The sequence below is a fragment of the Nomascus leucogenys genome, chromosome 6 (assembly GCF_006542625.1).
Source record: "Nomascus leucogenys isolate Asia chromosome 6, Asia_NLE_v1, whole genome shotgun sequence".
NCBI lineage: Eukaryota > Metazoa > Chordata > Mammalia > Primates > Hylobatidae > Nomascus > Nomascus leucogenys.
Genome location: NC_044386.1, coordinates 100,300,897 through 100,325,577, shown reverse-complemented (window position 1 = coordinate 100,325,577; position 24,681 = coordinate 100,300,897). Strand labels below are relative to the sequence as shown.

General features: G+C 48.3%; 1 protein-coding gene across 1 annotated transcript in view; it reads right to left on the bottom strand.

Annotated features, from left to right (window-relative positions):
* CEMIP (cell migration inducing hyaluronidase 1) overlaps positions 1-24,681 on the bottom strand; it is a 179,750-nt gene that overhangs the window by 101,219 nt on the left and 53,850 nt on the right. The window lies entirely within an intron of this gene.

Genomic DNA, 24,681 nt, shown 5'->3' with positions numbered 1-24,681 from the left:
CCACTCTGGTTTCCTAGTACTTCAAATACACCTACAGGAAGCCACTGGCAGGTGGGGTTCTAACGCATAGACCTGTTTTACTGCCCTGAGTGCCATCGGCTCATTGTGATGGGATCAGTTACCTGGATCCCTGCACGCAGGTGAAATTTACAGCCCTGGGCTATAGAACAAAAGGCCCTGTTCTATGGAAGAAAATGGGTTCTGATAAAGCTAGCTGGGAGGAGTGGCCAGAAACAGGGAGTCCTGGGTTCTAGTTCTGGGAGACCTTGGCAGACCTTCCCTGGGCCTCAGTATTCTCTCTCTAAAGTGAGACCCAGGGAAATGCATATTTTAGTGCTTACTCAGGGCCAGGGAGCTTTGACAGAGATATGTAAGGATGACAGTTCTTGACTGCATAATCTCAGCTCGAAATCCTGAGCTCCGGGGCCCCTAACTCACCACTAGGGGACCCCAGGGTTCCACATAATCGCTTTCCCCTCCAACCCAACATTTTGCTATGAAAATTTTCAAACACACAGCCAAGTTGAAAGAATCTCACAGTGAACACTAATACAGCCACAACCTAGATGCTACCAGTAACATTTTGCTGCGTTATTGCACATCTATCTATCCATCCAGAGATCAGTCTTAGTCTTTGGATGCATTTTACAGTAAATTAAAGACACCACCACCACATTTCCCCTTAAACACTTCAACCTGCGTATTATTAACTAGAGTTCCATATTCTTTTTTTTCATCTTTTGAGGGAAATTTTACATGTAAATAAAACACACAAACCTAAAATGCACACTTGTTGAGTTTTGACAAATGCATATGTCTCTGAAACCCAGATCCCCAGAAAGGTCCAAAACATTATCATCACCCCAGAAAGTTCCCTCATCCCCTTCCCAGTCAATTCCAATAAGAGGCAACCACTCTTCTAAGTGAGAAATACCAGAAACATTCCATAGATTCACTTTGCCTCTGCTAGGACTTCACGTAAATGGAATGATCCAGTATGTAGACCTTTGTACAAGTTTCTTTCACTCAGCATGTTTTTGGGATTCACCTATGTTGCTGTGTGTATCAGTAGATAATTTCCTAGAATGGCAAAGGAATACCCAATTGCATTAATATGCTCTACTACACAACTGCCTTACTATTACTGCTTCAGGGAACTCCAATAAGATGGGATTTGGGAGCAAAAAGAAGGCACGGGCTGGGTGCAGTGGCTCACACCTGTAATCCCAGCACTTTGAGAGGCTGAGGCAGGCAGATCACTTGAGAACAGGAGTTCGAGACTAGCCTGGCCAACATGGCGAAACCCCGCCTCTACTAAAAGTACAAAAATTAGCCAAGTGTGGTGGCGCATGTCTATAGTCCCAGCTACTTGGGGGCCAAGACAGGAGCCAAACCGGGAGGCAGGAGCTTGAACCCAGGAGGCAGAAGTTGCAGTAAGCCGAGATCGTGCCACTGCACTCCAGCCTGGGGAACAGAGTGACACTCCATCTACAAAAAGAAAAAAAAAAAAAGAAAAAGAAAAAAAAAGAAGGCACAACTTTGCTACCAAAATGCAGTGAGAATGAGCTGTGTTTGCCACTGTCCTTCTCCAACCCAACAAGATGCTTTGGAGGGAGGTGTCCTCGGCTCAGTTCCCAGTTCCACCACTCATCTGCTGTGTGAACCTGGGCAAGTTCTGTTATCTCCCTGTTCTGCGGCTTCTTCATCTGAAAGATGCTCGTGACAACAGGACCTTCCTCAAACAGCAGTTTTGAGGAAGAGTGAGGTAAGCATGTATTCCATAAATGTTACTATATGTTGCTGAGGAGGAGCTTTGACTTTTATTTTTATTTATTTATTTTTTGAGATGATGTCTCACTCTGTCTCAAAGAGCTTCAGTGCAGTGGCATGATCACATCTCACTGCAGCCTCAAACCCCTGTACTCAAGTGATCCTTCCATCTCAGCCTCCCGAGTGGCTAGGACTACAGGCACACACCACCATGCCGAGCTAATTTTTTAATTTGTTTATTCTCACTATGTCATGTTGCCCAGGCTGGTCTTGAACTCCTGGACTGAAGTGATCCTCCTGCCTTGGCCTCCCAAAGGGCTGGGATTACAGGCGTGAGCCACCATAGACATAGTTTGACCCCTGCATGTGCCACTTAGTGGCTCTGCAGGTCTGGGAAATTCCTGTAGGTTTTTTTAAAGTAGGTATGGCTTTATTATATTTTATAACATTATCTCGTGGATTTATTTTTCCTCTTCCTGGTTTTCTCCTTTCCCTCCCCAGGACTTCCCTTTGCATTTTTAGGCTAAGATTCCTGTCTCGCTTATAAAGCTATTAAGTATCTTCTGCCTAATTGAGGTTTCGAGAGGATTCAAAGAAGTAACATACACAAAATGCTTAGGAAAGCACCCGGATTGCAGTTAGCTCTCTTATATAAAAGTTGTTTTCCATTGTTAGCTGTGTTCTTCAAAAGGGTAGAGCAGAGACTGATTTGCTGAAAACAAATGTGGATGCTCAAGGAATACTTTTGAAAGAGTCTTGCCCTGAGAAGTCAGGACACCAGGCTCACAGGTCAGCCTTGCGCTCCCTGCCCTACAGATGCTATTAAAAATGGAATTCAAGGGAGCAACTGCAAATTGCCTGAAGCATCTCCTGGGCCTTCAGCCTGGTCTCCCAGGAGCTGCAGCCCACGCTTGGTTTATAGCCAGGAGAAGTTGCCAGGCAGGGAGAAGAGCCCCCGCCTCAGGCTCTGGCTGCATTTGCAGAGCTGAGCTGTGGCCCAGGATGCTGGCCTAGGTTCAGCTCCAGTCGGCTGTGTTGCCTAAGATCTTCCAGAGGCTTCAGTTGGAAAAAGTTATTCCTTGCTTTTCTCCATAAAATGAGAGAAAGTGGTCCTGGCAGAGAGAGGAGGTAGCACTGCCATCTCAGGGCAGGCCTCGATGGCTCACTCAGGGCCTGCAGAGGCCCAGGGGACAGTGCCTAGTTGGAATCTGAACACGGATCTCTCTGACTCCAGCTTGTTCCTGCCTCTGTCAGTTTGCTTCTGGGTATTGAACATTTGGAAGTTGTGCTTCCAGCACCTGGGTCCAAGGAATAACCTTAAAAACCATCGAGACCATGACCTGCCCCAAGGTCCCATAACAAAGGTTCAAAGCAAGGTCTCAATTCAGCTCAATGCTCGTGCATCACATATTAGGTTGAACAACACGAAATCGTCCATATTCAACTGTCTTGATCTATAAGAATGTCTGTTCTATGCCATTCAACCTATATGTTTATTCAGCCTTTCTTATGTATACACCATTGTCCTTAAGTCTGGGAAGTGGGGTTGTGGGAGCAGAGAGATGAGAAAACAATGCTTGCCCTTAGAGCTTTGTTCTAGAGCCCTTGGAATCTAATCTCTCTGTTTTGATCTTCTCTCTCAAGTAGTCCTACCTCTTACTATGAGATCCATGCCATTTGAATTGGGTCAATTCCCTTTTTAGGGCTTCAAAGGCCACCATATCGTAAGGCTTCCCAAATCTCTGCCTTGAGCCAGGGTCTCCACTCTGTTGCAGAGCCCTCTCTGTGATCTACCCTTTCACAAAATGGACCTCCTAGAGTCACGCTTGTTCAGCGAGATTTCTGACTCCCAGGCAAAACAGACTGGACCAGAGGCACAATGGACCAAAGCTGGGCTGATTATTTTTCTCCTGGTTCCAGTCCCTCCTTGTGGCCTGGCTTTATTCCTGCCTTTGATGCTGGGAGACACTCCCTATGTCCTTATCATAAATCCAAACCCCATGCTTTTTCCCCCTTTCCATTTGACTAAATTTAGCTCAACTTGGTTTCTCTTACTTGCAACCAAAATCTTAGTTCTTCAGCCCATACATGAGTGATCTGACTTTTTTCTCCCAGGGTCTTAAATGGGCATTGGAACTCTCAGCCGCAACAAACACTTTTCTGCATAGATTTCTACCCTATTCTCAATGTCTCTCCTGTGCTAACAGTACCATCTCTGGTGGCCAGGACTTTGTAAGAACAGAGGAAGTCATTCTCCTGACTCACCTGGTATCCCAGGGCTGGACAGGAGTGAGCTGTGCCGGCTTGAAGGACTCATGATGATGGTACATGTGGGTGTGGGCCACCGGGACATTTTGCCCCTCAGCTATTCAGGCGCCTATTGGGAACTACTCTCGTGTGTTTACCATTCAATCCATGTTGGAACAAAGACAAGCTGAAAATCAAATAAACGCCTTCCAGACACTTAACACTGCACACACTTGATCTTCCTCCTCCTTCAGGACTGAAAATGAGATAAGCACCACCTTACTTGGCTGTCCTCCAGGGTCCTGGCATAAAAGGGGAAAAGGGAGGGGGTGAGACTATCCCTCAAAGTATGTTGGGACATGAAAGCAGAGGCGTAAACCCTTCTTTGAATGGGGAGAAATGATATATATATATACATATACATATTTTAAACCACACTTCAGTATGAAAGAAGATGATGGCAGAGGAAATGTCAGTAAGCTGAGTCAGAATGTTTCCAATGCCATAAACACAAATGCTGTCTTCGATACGCAACTATTAAAAGTAACAGCAAAAATGCAATTACTTTTGCACCAACCTAGAATAATGTTGCTCCTACTAGTTACTAATTGTACCTCTCCAGTTAAAAAAAACACACACACACATTGGAAGTAGCCATGGAATCCAAAAAGGTTCTGATTCTGATATAAGTGTCACACTTCAAGGGCCTTCTGTGTGCCAGGTATCAGGCTATCTGCTTACTACATGGTTTAACTCCCACCACATCTCAGAGGTTAAGTGATTTGTCCAATTTACATAATTGGCAAGTGGTACTTCTGTTCCAGGGTTCTAGTTATCAGAATTTCAAGCTATTGCATTTTCTCACCACTCTGCTCTTCCAAGGAATGAACAGTTCCATCAGAAGACAGCAGTGAACTCTCAATCAAGCACTCCTTCCTGCCCTGCAAAGTTTGCCTCCTCTCACTCTTGCTCTTGAACTCACCCTGTCCCGCTTGAAGTTCTACCCACAGCCTTCTACTTCCTCATCATCTCTTCAGTGCAGGAGGACCTCTCTATCCTGACATTCATAGTGGCCTCCTGATGGTCAGCCCATCTCCAGTCTCCTCCTCCTTCCAGTCCGTCGCCTACACTGCTGCCAGGATAGTCTTTCTCAAAGGCAAATCTTGTATTTTACACCCTTCCAAAACCCGTGTTGCTGTGTGAGGTCCCTCGAGAAGTGGCCCCTAGATGTCTACTCAACCTCACCCGTTCTTTTGCTTTATGCCCCATGCCACCTTGTAACTTACACTCTGGCCACCTTGTAACTTACACTCTGGCCACCTTCTAACTTACAATCTGGCCACGCTCGACCACCAGAAGACCCCCTGCCTATCCAATGTCCAACATGAGCTCATGGTCTGTGCCTTTTGTCACACTGCTGTTTCTGCTGGAAGGCTATTCTCCAGCACCAATGCCTGGAGGAACCCTACTACCCATCAAGCCTTTAATAAATTTCCAAGAAGAATGAATCACTCTTTCTTCCTTATTTCCCACCTCTATTCAGCATAAGTCTCTTATTATTATAGAATTTTATTACATGGATTTCCCATGCTAGAACATGAACTACTGCAGGGCAGGGAACCTTATTTTCTTCCCTTTTCTATCTGTGATCGAGGGCCTGGCCTAGAATAGGAATTCAGTAAAGCCTTGTTGGATGAATCACAGAATCAACGCTCAACGGATCAATGAACAAATGACTCACGTTAACTCTAAAAAGAACCTCACCTAGAGAGGGATTAGATTTGTTAGCCAATCACTGGCCACGTCCCTGTCTCCTGTTCACCCTTTGTTTGCTCCCTGGCCCTGCTGTGGAGTTGCAGTGACCCCAGGATTGTCTGCCTGCCTCCCCTCCTCTATGCCCTGCCCCTCCCCCTCCCACATAGTCACTCCAGGGACTCCCATGAGGGCTAGCACCACCCTGGCACTGGCCCCTGCCAACTGGTCCACAGGCCAATGCCTGACTCAAGCCAGACCAATGAGTTGCTTCCCAGGATCCTGGGCTTGGAGCTAGAGAGAGTCTGAAGTCAGTCTTATTGCTGGGGTGAAAGTTACTCAGTACAAGGCAGCAGCCCCATCAGCTGCCCTGTTCCCTGTTGGCACTGGAGCCCTGCAGCCCTGCTTTCAGCCATCCCTGAGCCTGCCTCCCCCAAAGATGTTTCCAGAATTTCGTTTCTCAATCCTACCTCGGATTCCCTGCACCTTCACCTGCTCTGTTGGCTTGGAGCTGGGTTTCTGTCACTGACAATCCCAGCGCCCTGAGGAGTAAGGGAGTGAGCTGACAGACCCGGGACAAAACTGAGCCAGGCTGTAGCTGACTCCATGGGGATCACTGCAGTGAAAAGGAACCCCCTTCCCCCACCCACCATCAACTTTAGGGAGCAGCCAAGTCCCTGACAACATGGCTTCTCCTCACCCACCCTACAGGACATGTCTCCTTGGGAAAATAACAAGAAGATGACGGCTGGGCGTGATGCCTCACACCTGTAATCCCAGCACTTTGCGTGGCCGAGGTGGGTGGATCACTTGAAGCCAGGAGTTTGAGACCAGCCTGGCCAACATGGTAAAACCCTATCTCTACTAAAAATACAAAAAAATTAGCTAGGCATGGTGGCACATGTTTGTAATCCCAGCTACTTGGGAGGCTGAGGCATGAGAATCACTCAAACCTGGAAGGTGAAGGTTGCATTGAACTGAGATTGCGCTACTGCACTCCAGCCTAGGCGACAGAGTGGGACTCTATCTCCAAAAAAAAAGATGACGACAATAAAGAAGCTGCCACCACTCTGTCCTTCTACACATGCCCAAAACCCCTGACTAGGAATCACTCCCCTGGCCAGCTCCTGCCAAAGACACCCCTCTGACCCCTCCTACGTGTACCTCCCACCTCTCCCACCCCTGACTCTGACATTTACTTGCTCTGCCCATCCCTTGCCTGGACAGCCATAACAGCCTCCTCTCCCTGAACACCGCTTTGCCAATGGAACCTTCCCAAACGCATATTCACTATGCTCCAGTCTTGTTCTAAAGCTTGCAGTACCACCCCCTCCCCACCACCACTGCTTACAAACTCTTGATGGCTTAGCAGAGGGTGGCCCTTACCTAACTCATCACACCTTGGGCCAACTCATCTCTAGCATGTGTCAGGCACAGTGGGCCATGCGTTGTCTCTTGGGTCATCCTTGAGCATCTCTGTCTCTCTGCCTTCACTTGCTCAGCTCCCCTGCCTGGAATCCCTTCCTACCCATTCAGGTATTTCACTTCCTTTAGTATATTTAAATCTGGCCTCATTTTTGAGAACCTCCCTGATAACATCAATTTGACAGCGGACTTCCTAGTTAACCTACTTGCTTACTCTCTCTCTCTCTCTGTCTCTCTCTGTCTCTGGTAGTCATTCTGCTCAACCACACAGGACATTTAGATTAAGAGTAGCCTCATCCACCTCATTTGTCCAGTACATGAGTAACTGGAACTGGGCCTAAGGAGTGAACTGGCCCGAGAGCTCTCAGGTCACTGGCAGAGTTGGTAACTGATCCCACGGCGAGAAGTGGGTGAGCAAGAGGGAGGAGGCCAGGGTGACTCAGGGGTTTGTGGCTGGAGTAGAGGGTAGGCTCCTTGCCAAGGCAATGGTGAGCAGATTTCCCAGCTGGCTGGAAGTTCCTGCTGAATTGGAAATGCTTTCAGGTGGCCAGTGTAGAGATGCAGTAGGCAGGTGCATAGGTGAGTCCAGAGATCAAGAGAGAGACATGGACTCTAGACATATTTTAAAGAGATTGGCCAGGTGCAGTGGCTCATTCACCTATAATCCCAGCGCTTTGGGAGGCCAAGGCAGCACTTGAGGTCAGGAGTTTGAGACCAGCCTGGCCAACACAGTGAAACCCCGTCTCTACAAAAAAATTGCCAGATGTGGTGATGCATGCCTGTAATCCCAGCTACTTGGGAGGCTGAGGTGGGAGGATCACTTTAACCTGGGAAGCAGAGTTTGCAGTGAGCCAATATAGCACCACTGCACTCCAGCCTGGGCAACAGAGCAAGGCTCTATCTCTCCCAAAAAAAAAAAAAAAAAATTCTGAAGAGATCCCTGAAGCCAGGGTGTGTGTGTGTGTGGTGTGTGTGTGGTGTGTGTGTGTGTGGTGCGCACGTGCTCATCAGAGAACACACTGACCATGAGGAGGTTGAGGCCTGAGTTCTGGGAGTGCAGAAAAAGATTCATCTGGAGTGACCCTGCAAGGTCCATTTAGCCCCTCTTAGGCAGCTGCACCCCACATTGCAGGGCTGGCCCTACTTTCAGAAGCTGGGGAAACTGGTTTCTTGGGCACAGCTTCCTGCACCCCTTCTTTCCACCTGGGAACCCCTTCTCATCTATGGGCAGGCGGTGCCCCAGGACATCAAGAGATGGCTTCCTTCCTTTCTTGCTGATGCTTCTTGGAAGAATAACCCCAAGAAAGATCCTCCATAAATGGGATGATGTGAACTGAACTTCAGCTCTCTCCCTAGAAATGCCAGCCACTGCATGAGTCCAAGAAGAAAAGGCCCCACAGGCTTGGGGCTTGGCCTGCTGAAGCTTTGTCCTTCCCCACAGCTTTTCCTGAGCCACAGGTCTATGAATGTATTACAAGATGTTGAGTGGATTGTCTGAGGCCAATCCAAGGTGTCAGAGCATGGAACAGGAACAGTTGAGGGGCAGTTGTCCAGGAACTAAATCTCTCATCAGTCCGTTTCCCAGAACTGTGGAGCATGAGTGGCTTCTCTATAGGAAAAAGGCTGGTGGAGGCCAGGTGACGAGGCCAGATAGGAGGAGTCCATGTGGCTTGTGGAGGCCAGAATAAGAATACGCTACCTCAGCCCTTCCAGACCTCAGTCTCCTGCAGGGGTCCCTCTCAGATGTTTTTCCAGGCTTTCTGATAAATTACCTCATTTCTGTTTTATCTGGGTCATCTCCTTCTTAAAGTTCTCAAGATCATTATCTCCATTCAACCTGCCACATTTTGGTACAGAACTATGTCCCACTCTTGAGGACAGAGTCCTCTTTGTCCCTGCAGAAGGCATTTGAGGAGGAGATGCACATGCTGGAGAGCTGTGCATTGTGACTTCACCGTCTCTGGAAATCATGGAAGGAATCTCAGGAAGAGCCGAGCATCTCCATGGCTCACTGTTTCACCTTCTGCTCCTGGCTTCTCCTGGGTGGGCAGGGACACTGATTTGCATCTGCTACCTGGCCAGCAAGCATCCTGCCACCCACAGCGCCCTTCTGCACTTTGACATTCTGAAGAAACCCACGGTTTTGCCAGAATGAAAGAAGATGGTCCCAGCATCAGCCTTCTGAGCCCATGGAGTGAGGATCTATTTTCTCAGTAGCCTTGCTGGCCACCACCCTTGGTGACTAGGAGCATCATACAGGCACAAATTGCAGCTCTTTGTCAAAGGCATCTTGCTAGAGCGGATGAAATACCTGAAATACTGGATTCTGGGGGTCCTACTCCCAGGTGGTACAGCAGTGAAGGGACTGGATCTTTACTTTCTTCACAACATGATCCTGAGTTGCTGCTGGAGCTGTGGTGAGCCCAGACTGCACCCCAACCTGGAAGCTTTCTGTTGGCTCACATTTGCTTTATTGATGTGATTTATTGATGCTTCCCATAAAGCCCTAAGTTCACTCCTCACTCGTTTCCAAAAGCTACATAAGGGCTGGGTGCAGCAGCTCATGCCTGCAGTTTCAACACATTGGGAGGCCAAGGTGAGCTGATCACTTGAGGCCAGAGTTCAAAACCAGCCTGGCCAACATGGCGAAACCCCGTCTCTACTAAAAATACAAAAATTATCCAGGCATGATGGCGCATGCCTGTAATCCTAGCTACTTGGGAGGCTAAGGTGGGAGGATGGCTTGAGCTGGGGAGGTCAAGGCCAAGATTGTGCCACTGCACTCCAGCCTGCGTGGCAGAGTGAGATCCTGTCCTGCCCACCCCACCTCCAAAATAATCAAAAGCTACATAAGAACCACCTGGAGAACTTCTAAAATACACAATTTCCTAAGTCCTTTCCTGGAGATCTTCATTCTGAACATTCTGGGATGGGACCCAGGACTTGATCTTTTAAAAATGTGCTCAGGGCTTCCAGTACACGGCCAGGAAATGGAAACCACTGACTAAAGCCCCCAAGTCTTGTCACCAGAATGAGTGATTATTAGGCTCTAGTATCAACAGCTGAGTTGCTGAGCCAGGAATTAGGACTTCACACTTATGCTTAGAAAGCATCCTTTTCATTTCAGCCACCTTTGATCTTTCAGATCTTGAGCTGATCACTCAAATCCTGCCCCACTGAGTGGCATCGGGACCACTGGCAGGCAGGCCTTTCTCCCTTCCACACGGGTTTGAGAAAAGAGATGACATTGTCTCTAAGCTGCTGTTAGTCATCAAGTTCACTCCTCACTAGTTTCCTGGGCAGTATCAGTACCACCCCAGTGAGAAGACGAGCTTGCACACATCCTGTTTGAACATCAGTTCCCTTGACCCAGACGGCCAAGCACACGAATAGCTGCTCCAGAGGCCTCTGACCTACAACGATGATTAGGACAAGCTAAGCACTACTGACAGGTGATCCACCCAGCAGGTGAAGCACAGGAAAGGTTTTCCTGGGGGAGGAAAAGCCTGTCTCGGGGTATCTGGAGACCTGCAAGACAAGCATGACTGACCCAGAGAGAGAGGGGGGAAAAGCGCTCTGGTTGGTTGAATGACTATAAGTGAATGAGTCAATGCATGTCCCACACGGGCCTATGTGGGTGAGTTTATGGGGATGGGGGCAATGTCCACCTCCATGATAGAAACCCTCTGGGCCTGACACTGCCAAAAGGTTAGATAGAAAGTATTCCATGACTGTCCTTCCCAAGTGTCTCCCCTTCCCTCTGCCACCTGGCCTGGTCCAAAGCAAAATGGTCTGTATGGAGATTTACACTGAGGTGGATGGGTAAAGGAAGCACCCGTCCCTCAGCCTAGAAGTGAGGTTTCGGGGTGGGAGTGTATCTAGCAGAGAGCATGCTCGCCCAGAACAGGGTCAGGCTGAAGTGTCTGAGGTGGGTGTGTCAGGAGGAGTCTCCCAGATCTAAGGGATGGAGGGAGGAGGGCAGGTGCTAGAATGTCTGCTGGCTTCACTAGTTGCCTTATGTGTCTTTTCATGACACTCCAGGGTCTAAGCCATTTTCTCTGGTCCCATCCAGCCCCGCCTGGTGACTCGATCTAGCTCACTGACAGGATTTTCCACCTCAGTTATGGCCTGCCCACCCCATCCCAGGTCACAGCCAAAGTCACTGTGGGAGGGTTAAAGGCTGGAATGCCTGCTGTCCCAGATCCCATTACACCAAAATCAGTTCATGGAACTGTCTTCTCTGGATGAAGACCCAGGAGAAGGAGATCAGAGAAGAAGACCAGAAAACCACAACAAAGAGGAAAGTGATGATCAGCATTTCCCATGTTTTCTCAAGTAGGCTCCACTGACAGGTTTTTTAGTGCCATGTTCACATACTACCTGCATCATCCACACTGTATGTAGCACAATATTTGCTCAATATATTTCTGGGTACTTTTTTTGAAACAGGGTCTCACTTTGTTGCCCAGGCTAGAGTGCAGTGGTGTGATCACTGCTCACTGCAGCCTCGACCTCCCAGGCTCAAGAGATCCTCCCGCCTCAGCTTCCCGAGTAGCTAGAACCACAGGCATGCACCACCACGCCTGGCTAAATTTTAAATTTTTTGTAAAGACAGGGTCTAGCTACGTTGCCCAGGATGATCTCAAACTCCTGGGCTCAAGCAATCCTCCTGCCTTGGCTCCCAAAGTGCCATCACACCCGGCCTCAATATGTTTTTGAAATGTATTCCTCCTCAGACATTAGCTTCACCCCCCAATAAATAACTGTCAAATTACTGGTTATGCAGAACAATTTAACTTTATCTATATATGTATATGGATAATATTTATGGATATATGTTATCCATATATATCCATAAAATCGTTTTACAAATCATTCATACTTAGAAACATCTGGATGAGCTGAATTGAAGGTCCCTCTAACACTTAAAGAATAAATGAGAAGTGGAAATGGTGAGTGCTGGGTTCTGGGGCTCTGAGTCCTGCCCATGGGCACCCTGGGGCTGGGGCCATGCCCTGTTCTCCCAACACAAGCCTGGGCCACCTGGCTTCTCTCCTGCTCCCGCTCCACGCCCCAATCTTCACTGTGTTTCTACAGCAGCCTCAGGATGTTTTCAGCACCTCTGATATCTGGGCATGGCTGTCTCATTCCATGCTATCTTCTGTCACTTTGGGGATGGTAGGCCCTGAAATCAGATGGGGACACAGGAAGTGGGAGGCAGCCCAATTCTGCCACAGTGGAGCCGCTGGTCAGGTCCAACTGGCTTAAAAGAGCCCCAGCTGAAATGAATAGACATTCCTCTCTGAGCTGCCACAGCTCTGTGAGTCATCTGGGGGGTGGTTTATCAGGAACACGGTCCTACCGTGGAGGCAATGGCCACCCAAAAACCCCAGAGAAGGAGGAGCAGGGCAAAGCAGTCACCTGGCTAAATTTGGAAGAGGAGCCTGCAGCTGTTTCCACCCCCTCCTGCCCCCTCATCCTGGGGTTAGGCTTTTTTTAAAAAATGGCCTTTGCTCATCGCCTGAGCATTGCCAGCTATTTTCCCCAGGAGACATTAAAGCAGGGCACAGGCTGGCTGGGGGGCGCAGGCAGAGAGGCCCCGAGGCAGCTGCAGCTCATCCCAGGCAGGGGGAGGGTGCGACAGGGGTGGGGGCACACAAGCAGGAACTCCATGCCCACCGACCAGCTGCTCCGGACACTAGGTGTGAGTGCCAGGGAGGCTGGCCCAGGGCTGTGTGGACCCGTCTGAGCGATGGCTGGGTGGCAGCCTTAGTGCTCTGCCTTCCAGGGAAGTGGGGGTGCAAAGTTGGCTTCCCCAAAGCAGCCCGCATGGAGAGTGAAGGATCTGGGGCTGAGTTGAAGCAACACAAACGCGGGCTGCATTCTCTCCTGGCTCTGTCACTAATTCACCAGGAAGCCCTGGGCAATGACTGGCTGCTCCCTGCCTCAGTTTCTTCTTCTGTAAAACAAGGAGGGGTCTCATACTTTCCAAAGTGCCATGCCACCAGGATCCTAGCTATTCTCTGGAGTGAGGGGCAGGTCTGTCTCTTGACACCTGGGTGGGCTGCTGGGGGTTGGGTGGCAGAGTGCCCAGAGGAAGAGCCCCTTCATGATCTCCTCAACACAAGGTCTCCACCATGAGCTGATAGAGATGGAGGGATATGTCCAGCTCCATATAAAAACCCTCAGACTGACGCCACTAAAGGGTTAGAAGGAACCGTTCTATGACTGTCCTTCTCAAGCATCTGTCCTTCCTTCTGCCACCTGGCCTGGCACAAAGCAAAATGGTTAGTATGGGGATATAGACTTATGTGGGTGGGTGAAGGAAGCACCTGTCCCTCACCCTGGAAGTGAGATTTCAGAGTGGGAGTGGGTGTAGCAGCCCCCCATCCCTCCAGCCAGAACTGTCATCCATATCCTCAGCTGTCTCTAAGCAGAGGCAATGTGCGCAGTAGAATAGGACCTGTGTGAAGGCAGGTCCTCTTGACTGATACATTCAAAGCATCTAAATGGTGCCAGCCTCATAGTAGGTCTTCAGTAAATGTTAATTGAATAAATACATGAAATGGGCAAGAAGATGGGCTCTGGAGTCAGACTAGCTCTACTTGGACCAGTGACCATTGGACTGGTGAGTTACTTAATATTTCTGACCCTTAAAATAGTCACCTGAAAAGTGGGGATCAGGATGGTGCCTTCCCTCATAAGGCCATCATGGAGATTAAATAAGATACAACACCTAAGACAATCTGGCATGTAGTGGGTTCACTGTTATCATTTATGGGGTGGTTCTACCTGGATGTCCCACCAGCATTTTAAAGGTCACCTTGTATGGTCCAGCTCATCACCTCTCACTAGCAAGATGTTCTCTGCTGCTTCTGCTTTCAGTTGGTGACAATGTCATCCACTCAATCATCTAAACAGAAATGGGGAGTTCCTCTTGGCTCTTCCCATCCCCTGACCCCTGGGACCTCCTGGAAGGTCCCTCTACAGGTCTCATGAATCCATCTCTTCCTCATTCCTGCTGCCATGACCCTTATTCTCTCTCAAACCTCAAGCCTTGCTCTAAGATCTCCAGATGTCTTCTGCACTCCAGGCCCCTCCACACCCTGGATTTCTCTCTCTTTTTTTTTTTTTTTTTTTTTTTTTTTTTGAGATGGAGTCTTGCTCTTGTTGCCCAGGCTGGAGTACAGTGGCACAATCACGGCTCACTGCAACCTCTGCCTCCCAGGTTCAAGCGATTCTCCTGCCTCAGCCTCCCCAGTAGCTGGAATTACAGGTGCCTGCCACCACACCCAGCTAATTTTTGTATTTTTAGTAGAGATGGGGTTTCACCATGTTGGCCAGGCTGGTCTCGAACTCCTGACCTCAAGTGATCCACCCAACTCGGCCTCCCAAAGTTCTGGGAGTACAGGTGTGAGTCACCACATCCAACCCTGGATTTCTCTTTATCCTCAACCTTGCTGCAATCATCTGTCTGCCTCCCTCCCTAGCTATCAGCCCCTTGAGAACAAAGAACGAGTCTTTGTGCTTAGTAAATATTTGTTGACTAATGAATTAGCAAACACAGAAGACCAGAGTAAAGGTTCTGGTGGGGGAGAAAGGCCAAGTAGGAGGAGAAGAAAAATGAAAGGCAGTGAGAAGTGAGAAGCTACTTTGTGCGTAATTTATTACCTTTTAATCCACCATGATTTTGTTTACAAGAGAATAGGTAAAAGATGAAAAGGAAATACATCTATAATATATGTACAAATGGTACCCAACTTGTTTCTATTCCAAGAGTGTGTTTCTAAGTTGACTGTTGAGAACCTGGCATCACATCTTCTGATAGACATGCAACTCAAGAATATATTGAGAGCTCATCCATAGTTGTCACTGTCTCAGATCAGTGACAACTATGGATGAGCTCTTAATATATCCCAGGCACTGTGCTAGGCATTTTCCATGCATCTTTGTATGTAATCCCCACCAGGAATTAGCATCACCATTTACAGATGAAGAACAGAGTTGTGGGAAATTTGTGCAGCTATCTCAAGGTCTTTTAGCCAGTTAGGGAAGCAGTTGAATCTAGGTCTGTTTGATCCCAAATCTCATGCTTTCCCCATATGCAATGTTGCTATTAATTCCCAGGAATATGGCCAACTGCTCTGATTGGTCGGCCCTGGCCTCCCAGCCTTGTCATTGGCCAACACACCCTGGAGGGAGGGCTCTGGCAGCTACCAAGGACCTGTAAGAGGGAAAGCCATGGACAGAGAAGAGAAGGAAGGAAAAAGAAAGAGCCTCCTGATAAACATACCAGGTGGACTGAACCAGCAGGAGATCAGGCCAAGGGCAAGTGGAAGTGCCTGAGAGAGAAACAAGGTCCAAATTCTAGAAGTCGTATCCCTCGCTCCCTTCCCCCATGTCTGTACCAACAGAGTGGACGGGAACCAAGAGGTGGAGCAGTGCCTGCCCTTTGGGAGGAGTAGGAGAAGGATGATCCCATGCCCTTCTTGCCTGTGGACTCTGGGGTCCCTCCTAGAGCATTTTCTCCACCCTGACCCCATCACTGTCATGGGGGCCCTTTGCTTCGGTGGCCCCGGGTGTCTGAAGGCAGAGAGTAGAGGTCACTAACTGGCTGCCTAGGGATCGAGTCTGGCCTGCAGATGTTTATAGGTCATCCTGCATAGTGTTTTCAAGCATTTTTTAAATTGGGGAAGTTTCATACAAACATCTGGATTTCCAGCTTTGCTGGAAAATCTGAAGATCTGGCAATCCAGGTCCAAATTGGTAGCCATCAGCTGGCAAAGCCACGGCTGCCCCGTTCAGCTGGGGCACAGCCTACCCCTCAGAGGACGAGATGAGAGGGGAGGGGACGCTTAGGCTGTCCCTGGCCATGGCCCCAGGTTCCAGGATAGCAGCCTGGAGGTTTCCAAAAGCTGTGTCCTCCTCCCCTTGTGGCCAGTGAGGACAGAGAACTGCTTTGTCAGCTAATGAAGGTGAGGCATGGCGGCTGCACGGTGGGAAGCCCAACAGCCTCCAAGCCTGCCTATTTCTCAACCACGAGGCTCAGTCCACTCCAGGAAGCCTGCTGGTGTTCCTAACGTAACATAAAACACCGCTGGCTTCCTGTTCTGGACCCCCTAGGACTCCCTCTCAGGCGGCAGTGGCCCCTGCACCCCAGGCTGGTGTGTCCAGGGCACCTGGGCAAACACTCGGGCACTGCAGGGCCCAGGGCCGGCCTCCCAGGCCTCAGGCCAGGGACACCCAGCAGTCCAGCAGTGTGGCCCCTGCAGCTCCCCGTGCACAGGGCTGTTTACTTCTTCAGGGAATGCTGTAGGAGCCAGGCCCACTGAGCCGGAGAGGCCATTTCAGAACCACCAGGCAGATTTTTCATTCCAACTTCAAGGAGCTTCCAGAAAACCCAAACAAACATTTAAAAACAGCTGCCTCGCCACAGTTCTGGAGTCAGCGCCAAGGAGAAAGGCATCACCCGTGGGCCAGCCAGGGTCCCTGCCAGGAAGGAGGGTCCTGACAGGCTGGGCTGACCTGCAAGACCTGCTGCTCCAGCCAACTGGGTGTGGAGTCCCCATGAATGACTCGTCCCCACCCCCCACGCCCCGTGAGTAGAACACGAGTGGATGGGTCATCTCTGCTCCTACTCTGCGTGGAATTCCCTCTCTATCACACTTCAACATCACACTTGCCCTTCAAGACTCCTGGAGAACACTGATCCCCCGGGGTTTTCTGGGACCACCCTCCGAGCCCCTAGGAAGCACCTTTGGACTTAGACACCCCCCTTTCCACTTTCTGCCTTCTACCAGAATTGGGTGCTTATGACTTTCTCTTCCCTGCTGGCGTGGGGGACCCCTTAGAGGAGGAGATTCAAGAAGACTCAGCAGCTTCAAGTCCCACCCCACCTTTCCCAGCTGGGTGGCCTTGGACTTGTCACTTCTTCATTTTTACAGTTCTGTGTCCTCAGCTATAAAATGGGGTGGATAGTGCCTACCTGGTAGGGTTGTTGTGAAGGCAAGGGAAGAAAATGTGTGTGATGTGTCTAGCACTGCCTGGGACATAATCGAGACTGAAGGAATATTGGACAAATAAAAAGCCAGAAGGAACGACTGCCTGGGAGGGTGAACTGCCCCACACATCCAGCCCTGTGCTGGTGCCTCATGCAGCCCGCAGCCCACAGTCCAAGGGAGGTGGGCAGATGAAGGGGATGGAACTTTCTAATGTGCCTCTCAGCCTGCAGGGACTCTTCCTGAAGCATTTGCAATATAGCCCCAGTTAGCCACGAAGGCAAACACAGTGTTGCCTTTTCCCACTGCACAGGGCCCCGTTGCTGAAGGCCCACCCTTCTGCTGTGAGGGAGGCCAGGAGGTCTGGCCGGCTCCGCTGCTACTGAGGGTGCCTGGCCCTCCTGCAGGGTCCAGTTTGCAGGCAGCCCAGGACTTTGCACTTGACTCCCTCAGAAGCTGGTGTCCTCTGGCTCCACACTTCTCCCTCCCCCACTTGGGACAAGCTGCCCTTGTTTGTCTCTTTCATTCATTCTTAAGTCTGGCCTCTGTTGAAGCCACAAATTAAAAACACACACACACACACACACAGACACACACACACACACACACACACACACACACACACACTCTCACAGCCTTGACTCCACAGCCTTCGCTCCTGACTGGGCCTCCTCTGAACAGAGGCTTCCTGTGCTATGGAATGCGATTCCTGCTGGCTGAGGAGAAGTGGCTTTCAGGCCGCTGGGCAGGGGCGCCTGTTACTTCACTGAGTGTGGCTGCTGCCACCACATCAGCGGCTTCTCCTCCTCTCCTGCTACCCCGAACACCTCAACCCCAGCTCGAGTCCCGCTGCCTCCATTTCCTGTCACCTCAGAGGGATCAGCTGCAAACCAAGGTGGCTGAGGGCGGCCTCAGCTCCTGAGTGCTGGACACCCTGTGACTTAAACCCCCTAAAAACTCCCTTAACCCCCCCTTAAAACCTCAGCGCCAAACATGCATGGAGTGCTTTGGCTGTCCAGAGAAAGCAGGGCAGAAGCCGGGGAGCACAGATTTTGGAGTCACACAGGGTCAAATACTCAGTCTGCCCCATCCTAGCTGAGTCACTGAAAGCAAGTTGCCCAACCTGTCTGAACCTCAGTGTGCTCCTCTGCAAAATGGGAATGCCTTCCTTATACTTCTGAAGAGAGAACGTGGAAGTACTCAATGAATTGGAAAGAGCTGTGTCAATAGTGGTTGCCACTGAGTATAGGGCATTGGGGTAAGTCTTGGGAATACAAAGACAAATCACGCGGGGGGTTTTATCCTCAAGGACCTCCTGACTAGTGAAGTGGATGAGGCGCATAGAACAACATAGAGGAAAGAGAACTTCGCAAAGGGGCCCGATGACATATCTGGGAATTTCAATCCAACCATGCGTATTTGGGCAGCAATGGGAGGTGGCATTGCACTCGGCCTTGAACCAAGGGAATGATGCAGGACCCAGGCCCGCTGAGCCGGTGAGGCCATTTCAGAACCACCAGGCAGATTGTTCATTCCAACTTCAAAGAGCTTCCAGAAAACCCAAACAAACATTTGAAAACGGCTGCCTCGCCACAGTTCTGGAGGCAGCGCCAAGGAGAAGGGGATCGCCCACGGGCCAGCAGGGTCCCTGCCAGGAAGGAGGGTCCTGACAGGCTGGGCTGACCTGCAAGACCCGTTGCTCCACCCAACTGGGTGTGGAGTCCCTGTGAGTGACTCGTCCCCACCCTCCACTCCCCGCGAGTGGAACGCGAGTGGATGGGTCATCTCCGCTCCTACTCTGCCTGGAATTCCCTCTCCTCTATCATACTTCCATATCGCAGGTCAGGGTCTGGACAAGCAGAGAGTCTGGGGCAGGGAACGGCAGCATAGAGACCTGGAGGGGCTGTTGCATACAGCACACCTGGGACAGCCAGAGGGGCAGAGTGGGAAATGCATCGGTAGAAGTCCATGGGAGAAAGGGTGTTCTCACCTAAGATGGGTAAACAAGGAAGTTGATGTGGCCAGTGGAGGGTGCAAAGGAAAGCAATGAGAGACCCCAGTCTGTGCAGGGGTGGTATTTGGGATGCAAGGTGAAACCTCCAGGTGGGGAGGGATTACTTTAGCAACTGCCCATGTCTATATCATGAGCTCAGCGGGGCAACTTTGCCCCCAACAGCTGGCATCTTGAATGAAAAGAAATGAGCACTAATAATGTCCCCAAATAAATGCAAAGATGCTTGGTTCAGATGCTCTGGAATATCTGTTTACTTCCTCTTGAAGGAAGGCAGATGGGGAAGAAGGAAAATATCATCAGATAGTATTTGGAACAAGAGTTCCAGCCAACCAGTGGCAACTTCTTGGACGCAATCTGGTGAAGTGGCTGGCACTCTGGCATTAGAATCTGAGTTTTGACTGTATGTTTCTGGGCAACCCCTGGTTTCCTGAGCTCCAGTGACGTCTCAAGGGTGTTGTGAGGACAGACATGAGCTGGTACCTGTGTTCTGTACCAGGTTGTCATAAAGAATGGTGTTCTTTGGGTCTTGTCATTTTGAACTCCTCTTCCAGAGGAGCCTGGGAAACCCTCTGCTTACCTGATTCTAGACTCCATCACCCATCATTTACACCCCTCCCATCTCTCTTGTTCATTCCATTTGCATATCTATCTGTCTGTCTGCCAAGCATGGAATCTGGTATGACATCACTCTCCCCCATCTGTGCGTCTCGGAGTGCTAATGAAGCAAATCATTCTGAGCAACCAGGGATAACTGAGGAGGGCCTGGTAGTGCTCTGGAGTTTTAGCAACCTCATCTTCTTCTTGGCCTCAGGGACTGTGCTGGGGGCCAGACACATCCCTTAGACCATAGTCAGCAGATGATTGCAGATAGAATAGGGATGTTGGGTGTGGGTCTGTTCCCAGTGAAGGGAAGAGTGGTTCTGGGGCCAGCTCTGGTAGTTGGGAGCTAGGGACTGGGCAGAAATTAGAAATAAACTTCCAAAATAGAACTCAAGGCAGCCAGGGGCTCAGAACATCTTCTAGGACTCCACTACTTAGCCCTTACAATCCTATTACATTATTCTGCCTTGCTGCAAAATATCACTTATAACTTCCTACTGCTCTGGTCCTGGTAACTGCAGGGTCTTCATTTGCTGAATGCCCTGTTGGATAAAAAATTAAAATCTGGGCGTGGAAGCTGACACCAGACCAGATTTCTCTGCATAATAAGCAGGGAGGCCTTTGGATGTGATGGAGGTAGAGGGTAAGGCTGGCAGAAAACCCAGGAGGTAAGGTGGCAGAAAATCCAGGAGGAAAAGGAAAAACAAAAGAACTCATAGGATTGGACACTACTGAAAAAGGAACTATGGAAAACAAAAATGTTTGAGGAAGGTTTTCAAGCTGTTTTTTATGGAATGTGTGTCTCCAAGTCGTCCTTCTCTGTGAGACCTTCAGCAAAATGTCTGCCATGTTCATGAACGCATTTGGTACAAGTGGACGAAAACCAGAGACAACCCGCAGGGATGCCAGACATTGGCGAAACAATTTGTTTGAAATCACTGCCTTAATTTCTCACAGAGGAAGGCATTTTTCTGCCCTTCGGAACACTGTCCTCCTCAGCCCATTAATACCACCAGTCCTGAAAAAGATGCCTTTTCACTCTTAGAGAAGCAGAACTGAAGGTCAAGCCAAGCTCAGCACACTTAACTCTTCAGTTTGGGCAACAGAAGCCTTTACCAGAATTTTAAGGCCAGGAAAATGCACTAACAGTGGAGAGGGTGGAGAAATTTTCCAAGCACTTTTTGGTTTAAAAAGAAAAATAGAGAAAAACTGAATACAAAAAAAAAAATCACTTCCGTCTCCTCTCTAAATATACCAAGTATGAGCCACTTTTTTTTATGAGCAAACCAAGTTACACATGACCTATTTTGATGTTTCCCAACCAACCAAAAAACTTAACATTAAAAAAAAAACACTTAAAAATAAACATGTAGATATTTCCATTTTCACCAAAATTTTATTATGTTTTATTTCGAAAAGAAAAATCCATGGTTCAAGTTGGGGCAAGGCTCTAATCTGTCCAGACTGTCTGTGGCAACAGTGAGGCAGAGAGAAACAGACCATGGGAGAAAGGAGACCGTGGATGATCGTAGCACCAGCCTGCAAGGTCCCTAAGAAAGAGGAAACCCTTAAGAAATCCCAGTGCCCACAAACCCTGGACACACAGGTGAACATACACAATGTCCTCAAGGACATTTCCAATCTGTAATGAACAAAATAATATCTGTTTCCAGACTTTATGGGCACCCCGTAGATGCAGACTACGGAAAGACGGGCTGGTAGATTCCACATGTTTGAGACAAACTGCTTCCTTCTTTGAGCCAGAAAAGCAGAGACTGGCTGCCCCTGGAGGGTGAAGGGTGGCCATGCAGGGCCCCTGCCTATCACCCAGGCCCGGGAGCTGACAAATATCCCAGGTGGGCAGATACTGATTGAGCTCCTACCGTGTCTTGGGCTTGGTTAGGCATTGGTGGCCCATGGGTATTCCCTTGTTTCTGCCTAGAAATTCCTACTTTGGAACTCAGCGATGGTACTATATTCTCCGTGAAGCCCTTCCTGACATTCCAGGCGGAGAGGATAGTATGAGCAAAAGCATGGTGAATTGGGGGAACTTGGAGTAGCTTCATAGGGCCAAAACAAAAGATATATAAGACAGGAAGAAGGAGGGCAGGAGGCAGGCTGGAACTAGCTTGCTAAACCCACTGAATGCCAAGCTAAGAAATTTGGCTGCATGCTCTCTTGCTCTCTCTCTCTCTCTGCAATGAGAACTCAGAATAGTTTTTAGTCCAAGAAACATAATCTTCTAAAAATGCAAACAATCCGTATTTTGAAAAGTAACAACACTTGAGTAATATAAGAAGCTGCCACATGCTCTTTTTTTTAAAGCAATTTTTTTTTTTTTTTTTTTTTGAGAAAGAGACAAATTTTCAAAGGCCTAAATAATGGAGAGATCCTATCTTCATGAACTGGAAGCCTCAATATTGTAAATATTTGTTTTTTTTCCAAACTGAGAGGGAGAATCCCAAACAAAACCCCACTATGTTTCCCTTAATGGAAACTGACAAGGTGATTCTAGAAGTTGTATGAAACTGCTAAGGGCCAAGAACAGTAAAGACAATCTCAAAGAACAAAGTGGGAGGCCTTAATCTCCTGGATTTCAAGACATATGCTAAAGCTAAGTCTTTAAGACAGTGTAGTATTATTACAAGGATGCATAAATGGACCAATGAAACAGAATAAAAGACAGCCACACGGATTATAGACATTTGATTTATGACAACTGTGGCTCCCCAGGGCAATAAGGAAAGAGTAATGTTTTCCATAAAAGTTGCTGAGTCAATTGAATAGCCATATTTTAAAAATGAAGCCTGACTCTACTTTTGACCATGCAAAAAGTCAATCCCAATGTAGATGGTAGCTCTAAGTGTGAAAGACAAAAATAAAGTTTCCAGAAGAAAAGGTAGGACAGGCAAAGATGTGTAAAACAGAAATAAAAAAGGACTAACAATTTTTAAAAAGATTGGTAACTGGACTACACTAAGAACTTCTATTCATCAAAAACACCTTTAAGAGCCTGAAAAGGCATGCTGCAGAGTGGGAGGAGATATTTGCAAAATATTTAACTGACAAAGGGTTCCTATCCAGATACATAGATAAATCAGTGGCTTTCAACTGGGGGTGATTTTACCCTTTTTCCAACCCCCTCAGGACATATTGCCATGTCTGGAGACATTTTTGGAGACAACTGGGAGGTGGCGGTGCTATTGGCACCTAGTGGATTAAGGCTAAGGGTGCCACGAAACACCCTACAATGCACAGAATAGCCCGCCAAAACAAAAAATCATCCAGCCCCAAATATCAATAGTGTTGAAGAAGGCTGAGCACGGTGACTCACGTCTGTAATCCCAGCACTTTGGGAGGCTGAGGCAGGCAGATCACTTGAGGACACGAGTTCAAGACCAGCCTGGCCAACATGGCAAAACTCCATCTCTACTAAAAATACAAAAAGTTAGCTGGGTGTGGTGATGCAAGCCTGTAATCCCAGCTACTAAGGAGGCTGAGGCAGGAGAATCACTTGAGCCTGGGAGGCAGAGATTGCTGTGAACAGAGATCATGCCACTGCACTCCAGCCTGGGTGACAAGAGCAAGACCCTGTCTCAAAAGAAAAAAAAAAGAATAGTGCTGAAGCTCAGAAACTCTGTTCTTAATCAGAAAAAAAAAAAAAAGAAAGAAAAACAAAACAAAACAGACAAACTAACAGAGAAATAAGCAAAAGACTTGAATAGGAATTTCACAAAAGAGGAAATCCTAATGGTCTATAAAGAGCCCCATTAATTAACAGGAAAACATAAATAAAATATAAACGAAAACCACAATGAGCTACTACAACACACTCTGAATGGCTAAAATTCAAAAGACTAACAGCCAAGTGTTGGCAAAGATGCAGAACAACTAGAATTCTCATGCACTACTGGTGAGAATGTAAACCAATATACACACTTTGACACTGGTATTCATGCTAGCCAAAAAGTGCAAACCATCTAAATGCCCATTAAGAGTAGGCTGGATAAATAAGTGGTGATATACCCCTACAAGGGAATACTATGGACAATGAATATGAACAAACTAAGATACAAGCAAGAAGAACACGATAGACTTCCATAAACAAAATAGGCCAGGCACAGTAGAGTCATACTGTAGTATACCATTTATATACAGTTTCTTGAGCAAACAGGCAAAACTCAACTATGGTATTAGAGATCAGCATGATGTTGACTTTTGAGGAGCAAGAAGGGGATCATGATAGAGGGGGGCCACGAGAGGGGTTCTGGGGAGCTGGTAATGTTCATTTTGTGGGAGTTTTTTGAGCTGTGCAGTATGATCTATGCACTTGGATGTATGTTATGTCTGCCTAACAAGATTTTTTTTTTTTGAGATGGAGTGTCCCTCTTGTCGCCCAGGCTGGAGATTTTTTAAATAGAATTTTAAATGTCCTCTTGTGAATAATCTCAATAACTGAACACAAAGCATTGCATAGATTTTTGTTTTTTTCTTGGATACATACACTGAGTGGATTCAGCCAGTCCTTCCAGCCTTGGAGGTGTAGAAAGGCTCTGCCATCCACCACTAACCTAGGGGCCATCTTGGCTGCCTCTGCCCGTGCCCCCCACACAGCCCTCCAAACTGCATCTCTGATACCCAAAGGAAGGATGGGTAATGAGTTGCTTGGTTCTCAGAAAAATCACCTGTTTGGATATAACCTGATTCCTTTGGAGGAAAAAAATTTACTTCTGAGTAAATTCTGAGTCCTTACTTTTCAAAAATGAGAATTCCTTGTAAATTGAAGGAGCTGAAAAGTGAGTCTGAACCCTCAGATATGGAAAGCCTAGAGTGGCAGACCCAAGCTGAAATGCCTACAGGGGTTGGGTGCGGTGG